Source organism: Megachile rotundata, chromosome 4, assembly GCF_050947335.1.
Source record: "Megachile rotundata isolate GNS110a chromosome 4, iyMegRotu1, whole genome shotgun sequence".
Classification (NCBI taxonomy): Eukaryota; Metazoa; Arthropoda; class Insecta; order Hymenoptera; family Megachilidae; genus Megachile; species Megachile rotundata.
Genome location: NC_134986.1, coordinates 5,218,858 through 5,228,131, shown reverse-complemented (window position 1 = coordinate 5,228,131; position 9,274 = coordinate 5,218,858). Strand labels below are relative to the sequence as shown.

At 30.7% G+C, this 9,274-nt stretch overlaps 1 long non-coding RNA gene across 1 annotated transcript in view; it reads left to right on the top strand.

The window, feature by feature from the left end:
* Window positions 1–9,274, top strand: part of LOC143264396 (uncharacterized) — a 31,903-nt gene that overhangs the window by 9,103 nt on the left and 13,526 nt on the right. Inside the window, exon 2 of the long non-coding RNA XR_013038119.1 lies at window positions 6,195–6,399. This is a non-coding gene — a long non-coding RNA (uncharacterized LOC143264396). The remainder of the gene's footprint in view (window positions 1–6,194; window positions 6,400–9,274) is intronic.

Sequence of the window (9,274 nt, the reverse complement as noted above, 5' to 3'; positions counted from 1 at the left end):
GCTACGATCGTTTGTATCTCGCGGGGATACAAAGTAAATGGTAGGAACACCTGCCCCCCTTTGGACCCACATCTTGCGACATACCTGCATTTTACACCGAAATTGTGAAACCAGACTGTATGACCGCTAATTATGCCGATGTTGATCAACTTCGAAGTTTAGGTTAATTTAATTGTGTTTCTTTAGTAATACAGCGTTTGCAAATGGTCGCTTTGTAGAGGAATTATTTAGGGTGGTTAGGGATGCATATTTAGGTGTTAATCAGAAAATGTGGTTGTGACGTTTAGAATTAAATGTAGTTTTCATGTTTAGAATTAAATGTAGTTTTCATGTTTAGAATTGAATGTAGTTTTCATGTTTTCATATTTAGAAATTATTGAACTGTATTGAAAGATTTGCTGTGGTTGTTGGTTTCATGATTGAGTTTTTTGGGATCACCGAAAGTGCATTTTGATGCCTGGATTTGTATTTCGACAAAATACTTTCTTAATGTGACTAAAGTTTCAATATTAATAAAACTACAAATTATGTATTATTGAAATGTTGGTTTCAGTATTTAGTTTTTCATGAATATGTAATTTTTCATAAATATCGAATTTATTGTAGTTTTTCATTAATATTGAAGAATTATTAAATTATATTGAGAGGTTTGCTGCGGTTGCTGGTTTTATGATCGAGTTTTTTGGGATGATTAAAAATGCATTTTCATATCTGGACTTATTTTTCGACAAAATACTTTCGTATTGTGACTAAAGTTTCAATATTAATAAAACTACAAATTATGTATTATTGAAATGTTGGTTTCAGTATTTAGTTTTTCATGAATATGTAATTTTTCATAAATATCTAATTTATTGTAGTTTTTCATTTATATTGAAGAATTATTAAATTATATTGAGAGGTTTGTTGCGGTTGCTGGTTTTATGATCGAGTTTTTTGGGATGATTAAAAATGCGTTATCATGTCTGGACTTATTTTTCGACAAAATACTTTCGTATTGTGACTAAAGTTTCAATACTTATAAAACTACAAATTATTTATTATTGAAATTTTTGTTTCAGTACTTAGTTTTTAATAAATATGTATAATTTTTTATTAAATAACTTAACTTTTCATTGAACAATTATTAAGTTATATTGAAAGATTTGTACGATTTTGATTTGTGATTTTGTAAAATTATAAAAAAAGTTATAAATATTTATAAGAATGTATAATTTTAACGAAGCCCTATCTCTTCTGTAGGGATTGTTCGGACAAACTATGTTAATTCATATTAATGTATTAATACTGTTTTTCTATTTGTACAATCACGTGTATTTCCTGTAATCGCGTCACATGAGTGTCCGCATTTATAATGTGATACGTTTAATAATTATTTCTATGCACATGCAGATGAGTTGCAAGTCCAAGTGGATATAAAGTAGAAATGAAAATAAATGCGATCGATTTCAGTATTAACGTTTATATCACATTTGCACTCTCTCAGAAATTATATTACAATTATTTAACCGTATAATAAGTCAAAATTTCAATTGTTAATGGAACGTTTAAATCAAGATTACAAGCAGCAAACATTTTTATGTTTCTTTTTCATATTTATCAACTTCAATCCAATTTTCATATCTTGCAGAACTAATTACAAATAAAAAGTTAATTTCGAAAATTTATTCTTAGATTTTCTTAAGAAGAGATTATTTTTTGTAGATTTCAAGGAGATACGAATGTAGGATACAGGTTAAGGATACGGGTTAAGAGGATAGTAGCGGTTTTAGTCGAATTACGAAAAAAACTTTCTAGTCTTCTAATTATTTTCTCTGAGTATTCGTTGGTAGACGAAGTCGGGTCCAGCGTTATCTTGATGGAAAATTATTCCGTCTTTATTCAACGGCGATGCCCTCTTAAGATGTACTGTTCTGGTTAATTTGCCTAATTGTTGCGCCGCAGTGTTCTCCATTAATTGCTTCGCTAAATTTTAATAGTTCATTATACATTATTCCATCGACAATGCATTGTATTCCGACATCACCCTCAAAATTAGCATTTTACGGTCGATTAATCAATTTATCCATACATCTTGAAATTTTCAAGTTCCTAATAAATAGTAACTCACTACTGTAAATACAGTACATAAAATAATCGTATCATGTTTGAAGAGATTATAGATTACTGCTTTATTTTTTTATTGTCGTTATAGAATTTTTGTTTAAATGAATCTGTCAAGTAGGAGCAGTTAGCTATTATTATTTACCACAGTTCATAAATGTCTGAACTTGAAATCACATACTAATGATCAATTAAATTCCTCACGTGATTGTAGAACGTTTTAAAATATCGATGTTAGAATTTCAAATTTGCTAACTGGTTTCTTGTACAGTAAAGATTAAGACCTATGATTTCAGGAATTAAAGGAGGTTGAAGGTGTTAATGTAGTAAGCACCGGAAATTAGCATTGTAAATTAAGTTAGAAAAATTTAGAAGCCTCAGGACTTGATCATGTAACAATTTGGGAATTTGGAAAGAGGAGAATTTGAAGTATTTTCAAGGTTGGAAATTAACAAGCATAAAAACTTGGAAGTATTACAATTTTATAAAATACAACTAAGAAGTAGTTTTAAATGGTGGAAATATTTTGGAGAACTCATTCTTAAGTGTACATATTTTGAATTATGTATTTTCGCGCGTCCAATGTACCATCTTGTGGTTAAGAATGAATTAGGTTTTTTTTCATAAAACAAGGAATTTTTACGTTTTCTTGATGCTTAGAAATTAATTCACATGCAGAAAAATGGTATTAGGATGGAATCAGAGCTTTGTGCTCGAAAATTTTTTAAATTGCAATATTTTTTTATTTGCAACCCTCGAGAGCATTTGGGATCCATAGAAGAGGGATGGTATCATATTTTACACAGCTAATCATATTTTACACAGTCTTTGAACAGAAATATGACCCATCTTAATAAAATCAGCCTTTGTTAAATAATTTTAATGTTTTACCTACTACTCGAGTACAAAATATAAAAATATTTAGATATATTTCGAGAGAATTTCATCGTAACGTGTTAAAGACGTTGAAAGAAAATAAAAAATAACGCATTTTGTAAACCAGTGGCATGTACTTTAATTAACAATTTTTATTTACATTTCTTGCCTTCCAACAAACTTAATTAAATAAATTAACTTTCATACCATTTAAAAATAAAATTCTGAATTACGAATTAGTGGATTAACTGATTAATTAGTTTGAAAATATTTTTTATAAGTCGACTTGTTTTTACAGAAAAAGTAAGGAGAATTTTAAACATGAAGTTATGTAATTAATTGCATAGAAATAGAAATTAATTATATTTATAGATTAAAGTATGGCGAAACAGGTATTGATGTTGTCTATATGTTGGTAACAGTTTCTGAACGAACCTAACAAATATTAATTTTTTTTATTCAAAAGGTGGAAGACAGCATTAATTAAGTATTGCTTAAAAAATGTTAACAAGTCTGGATAGCTAATGAATGCATAAAATTGATTTGCTATTTAAATCGATTTTATTTCAGCCTTTTTACTGGTGAATGAAAAAACTTTTCGAAGTCCATAAAATGAAATATTCTTAATTTCCTTTCGAGCATTTTTCGCGTATTACGATAGCACTTTTTTAGCTCTGAAGTTGAAATACATGTAACGCTCGTTTCCGAAAAGTGAAAAATTTACTAATTTAGTAAGAGAGTTCATCTTTCTATTTTGAAAGTTTTGTTAATTACTGTCCGATGGCGCCAACTGTACCTTCTTTGAACGAATACTATTAATATTAACTTTTTCTAGTTAATTAATAATAATATAAGACAAATTGCATTGAGAGACAGTATTAGCTGTCTTTAGAACATTTGGTTTTTCTTCGGAAAACTGTCATGCTCTAAATCGCGATGGTTAGGTTAGGTTTAATAAGTTTTCAGAACAGAAGCCAAATTGATAATGTTTTGATAAAGTCAAGACATTCCGAAGTTAATTAGTCTTGCACTCCGACGTAATTTGACGCATATTATAATAAATTACGCCAAAAAAACAATTCTAATTAAATTTTTTCTAAAAATTAATAAGTTGCGCCATCTTTCCGGCGGACAGGGTGAACTACAAGGTTTTGAATCTATAGTTTCATTAGTTCCTCCACTCTGCCGCAACATGGCGCTACGCGTACCGTTCCCGGTTGAATTCAATGAATATACTTGATTTTATAAGCTTAACTGACTATAATATTAATTAAAATACATTCATTGTGTATATTTAAATACATACAACAATGAATTTCGAATTCTTTTGACTTTACTAAACTATTATCAATTTTTAACCATTCTTAGGTTAATCGTAATCAGTCAAATTCTGTCTCATGTGTCACCATTTAGTGGCGGAAGATGCGAACTAATTAAACTACAGTTTCAAAAGTGTGTACTTCACCCTGTTTGCCGGACAGATGGCGCCACAAGTTCCATTTTCGTAAAAATTTAATTAATATTGATTTTATTGATTAATATGCTACATATTTACTACATATTTATTAATAATGATTTTATGCTGTTTATGATATGTTCTGTGGGTCCAAAAATGCGGATTATGTGTTCAGAATAATTTGCACAAAATTGCATCTTGTCGATGATGTAGGAAGTGACATAAGAATGGTAAAAAATTTTCTTTCGAGTCGTCAAAAATCATTCTTATAAATATATTTTTTTGCAAAGAAGAGCTTATTTGCAAACTTTGATCGACATCGGAAAATGACGATTTTCAGAAATTTCGTCTCATTCTCTGACTCTGTTCCATCAGTCGATAACATCAACTATATTTTCAAATATTTGAAAGAAATTTTTTATTCTGTTTTCTACTATTCTTTATTATTACTAATGTATATTATTGTATGAATGTTTACTTAAAGTAAAATGTACATTTATTAACATTTGTTTGGCAATATCCTATTTTACAATTATTTATTTTAATAAGAATAATTATACTTGCATGAATTTATCGTCTATAGTATATTACTAATAAAAGTAGAAACAATAATATACTTAATGTTTATTAGTTTTCATTGCATAAGGGCTTTACAGATGGCGCTTCAAGCACATAGAACATAAACAAATTATTTATAATTAACAAATATTTTCGCTCTTCTGATGAATACAAAAATTTGAAAATATTGTTTATAAACCAAATAGATGTAATGAATATTTGTCTGCAACAACAAGAAATTCTTTTCTTCGAATTTATGAGGTGTTTAAACTAAAAATTCTTTTTTAGTATAATGTAAAATAATAAGTTAAATAATGCAGAATCTCACTATATTTCATTATTCAATTTGGTTATAAATTGTACAACCAACACTTTTACCTGCTACATTATTTTTATTTTCAGATTACAAAGTTATTAATTATGCAAATCTTAATTATATTTACATTTTAAAAAAATGGACAGAGAAGAAGTAATACGATACACCATCCATCAATTTATTTAATAAAATATGTATTGTAAAAACTCATATATGTACGTCTTTGTTAACAGTACTCTCTAGAGTTAATTAATTCACACCTCGAGTATTACAATTAGAATTCATTATATTATCATATATATTATCATTTATCAGTAAAACAATGATGCTACTACTTCGAAAGTACCCTAGTTAACATATAACACTATAAAATAAAAGAAAATTATTAATTGTGTCTCAAAAAGTCGCATTAGAATTATTTAATTATTCAATTTGATGTAACCTGACCAATATTTTAATTTAATTTCAGTTAAAACTTTGATTTATCGAATTATAATTCAATAAGTTGTACATATGTTGAATTCAAAAGTTCATAACAAATTTACAATGAACTTTGCACTTTCACTAATTCTTGAATTCCATATTGAGACCCTTGGTAAAAGGTTACATTTTCAATTTAATATCTCACACTATCAATCCAAGAAAATTATTGTGTCAGTTAATTATATTAAATGTATCCCTCAAAAGAGTCATGGTTAACATACCTACCCTTAAAAGATACTTTTACAGTTGGCAGCTGACTTCAAAATTTTTTACATAGAAAATTTAATATAATCTTTTGCAAGTAATTTTTTATTATTAATTGCGATTATTATTCTATTATTAATTGCTCGTTTCATTATGTTTTCTATATGCATAGATGTAGTTAAAAAGTATTTATTTCAGGTCGTATTAAACCGAGTGGTGAGTCACCTTTCAAAGGGTTAATGGTGTTTAACGTCGTTGACCATGACGAAAGTCTAGCGTTCCTCATCGGTCGTGGGTCGAAGGTCACGAGTTGGCCAGGTCTGGAGGAAGGGACCTCGAAGTAGTTCGAACCTGTAGCTAATCAGACCAAGAACATAGGACACTGCTTCAAACGCGTTACCAGGTTAGCCTAATAACATAGATAATCTACCTCGTCAAAAACAAACTCGCCTTACTCCTAACAAAAAACTAAACATAACAAACAATTACTAAATAACATTCCACATAATTGTAGCACACAATTATCAAACAATCGCGAAGAATAATCAGAACAAGACTAACTCGCGACAGGGAAGCAACGGTTCGTGTATTCTTCCAATTTCCGAGCCTCCAATTCTTATCGAGAACCTGTCTGCTTCCCAATCATACTTCTTCATCATGATCCTTGCATATTAAAATCTCCAGCCGCTTTCATAATTTCTCCCTACTTCGAATAATCCTCCTACCACGGCATTCGTCTTCACCTTCGAGGGAATGATCATCGATCGAAATTGATCAGATATCGGCTACACCTGCTGGGACCGTCTCGCACCTGAATGTTGTGCGCGAGCGTTTAGACAATAGAGAGGGAGAGGGAGGAATTAAAAGGACATACAAGTAATACGAGGGGGTGAGAGCAGAAGGGGGGTGAGTTGCGTGTTATTAAGCATGGAGGGGAGAGGAAAGGACCGGTCGGTCTGCAAGAAGATTCTTCCAACCGGGGGTAGTAAAGGTTCGTAGCAAGGGTAGGTGGGTGGTTGGGTAGTCGAAGGAGAGCCACAGGAGGACTCCGGTAGGTGAAGAAGGGGTGGATGGAGGCGAAGGTGGAGTAGATGGATGAGAAAGAGAAAGAGGAAGAGAGAGAAGGGTGGTTTTAGACGGTGGTGGGAGTGGGCCGAGCTAAGACGCGTAATGACGCCCTGAATCAATATGTGAGGCACTGAGATATGCATACGAACTAACAAGGGAAGGACCTCCACTGTCCGACCACGGTTTTAAACGGTTTTTGGCAAATTATCCTGCACGGGCTCTGACACGCGATGACACCCTAAATATTTACCTGTTAATTAATTTTTGCAATTTACATTTCTCGCGTTTCTATTATTGATTTTTCGTTGTTTCTTTTTTAATTTGAGGGGAATAACGATTGAGCCTTTCGTTAAAAGGTGTCAATTATTATTGCAAAATAATTTTTATTAAAATTTGCGTATATGAATAATATTATATGTCGAATGAGAAACTGACATTGTTTGAGAATTTAAGGGAGTCATAAAATGGTACCTATGATATGTCAGCTTGAAATTCAAAGTTTTGAGAAGATTGATACAAGAGTTTGTTAACGTTCGTTATTATTGGGAAATTATACTTGTAATACATAATGGCGAATATGGAAGTATAAAGAGATATGGTTGCGATAGCGTGAAAGTGTGATCAAGCTGTTTATAGCGTATCGATCTGAAGTTTGAAACTTAACGGAAATGACTACATGTGTTTCCTCAAAACTTTCACTGTAAAATGGATTGCTTTCAACATGCAATTTATAGTCGATTACTGTAATTAGATAAATTAATGCTTAAAGAAACGAACGAATTTGATGTGATTTCACAATATGAAAAATTTGCAAAAAGCAAGAGTTTTATGAAAATAGAGAATTTTTTCGTGAGGGAAAAGTCATTTTGTATCATTAAACTTAAACTTTGAAATCATATACTACAAGCGTCATTTCGTAGTACTTTTATGTGATCAAATTTTGTTAACCTCTTATATGTTTCGGAAATGTGTAAAATTCGACAATCATGTAATACAGGTGATATGCTACCAGCATGTCACATGCGATAATCTTGTGATATACAAGAATTATTAATGACACGTGGTAATTAATAATGTGATGTGCAGTATTAATATACATACATACCAGTTATCTTGTATGTAATAGTTTATCAACAAGTATGTGATATGCATTAACATGCAAGAACCATATAAAATCATCGAGAGGAACTATGTTATATGTAATATCAACAACCATTGACCAAATTGTATATAGTAACATGACATGCAACATGCATGTGAATTATGTATTTGAGGTGCATTGTATGATATGTAACAAGTTATGTGATATAACAGCCTTCAACAATCATGTGCTCTCTAACGATCATCATCAATCATCAGTGCAGATGTGATACGCAGTAACCATATGATAAGCAATCATGTAATATATGGAGCGTTATCAAGTACGTGATATGCAATTATCGATAATTACGTGATGAGCAATCATCAATAATGTCATATATAATCATTAATAATAACCAACGATTATTTGATATGCAAAAATTATGTGATTTACAATTACCAATTGACATGTGATAATTGTAATATATGCAAGAGTTATGTGACATGCTGCAACCATGTGACACACAGCAACCAACTAGCATGTAAATATCAAGATGTATGCAACAATCACATGATATACAACTATCTGATACACAACAACCAGTGTAATTGTGTTACACACAATGGTCATGTGATATGCAATTTTTTGTGCGGTACACAACAATCAAGAGATATGTTACGATCGTACTATTTGCAAAAATTGTATAATATGCTACCACGATATATCATATAGCAACTATATGTAATACAACAAGCAAATGGTATACACGTAACAGTTGTTATATGTATATGCAATATTTGTGTTGTATATAATAATTACGTGATATGTTACACCCACGTGACACGCAAGAACCAAGTGACATGTAATTGTGTGGTATGCAAAAATTACGTGATATCCTGCAACCAAGTAATATGTAACAGTTGTGCTATATGTAATAATCACGTGACATGCGACAATCATGATATACAACCAGATAATATGTAACAATTGTCTTATATATAACAATCGTATAATATCCTGTAACCATGTGGGATAAAGCAACCCGGTGATAACTATCATGCGACATGCAGTATCGTCAGCAATCCTCGTTCCTTACATGATCCATAATTAACACGAAGCACATAATTTT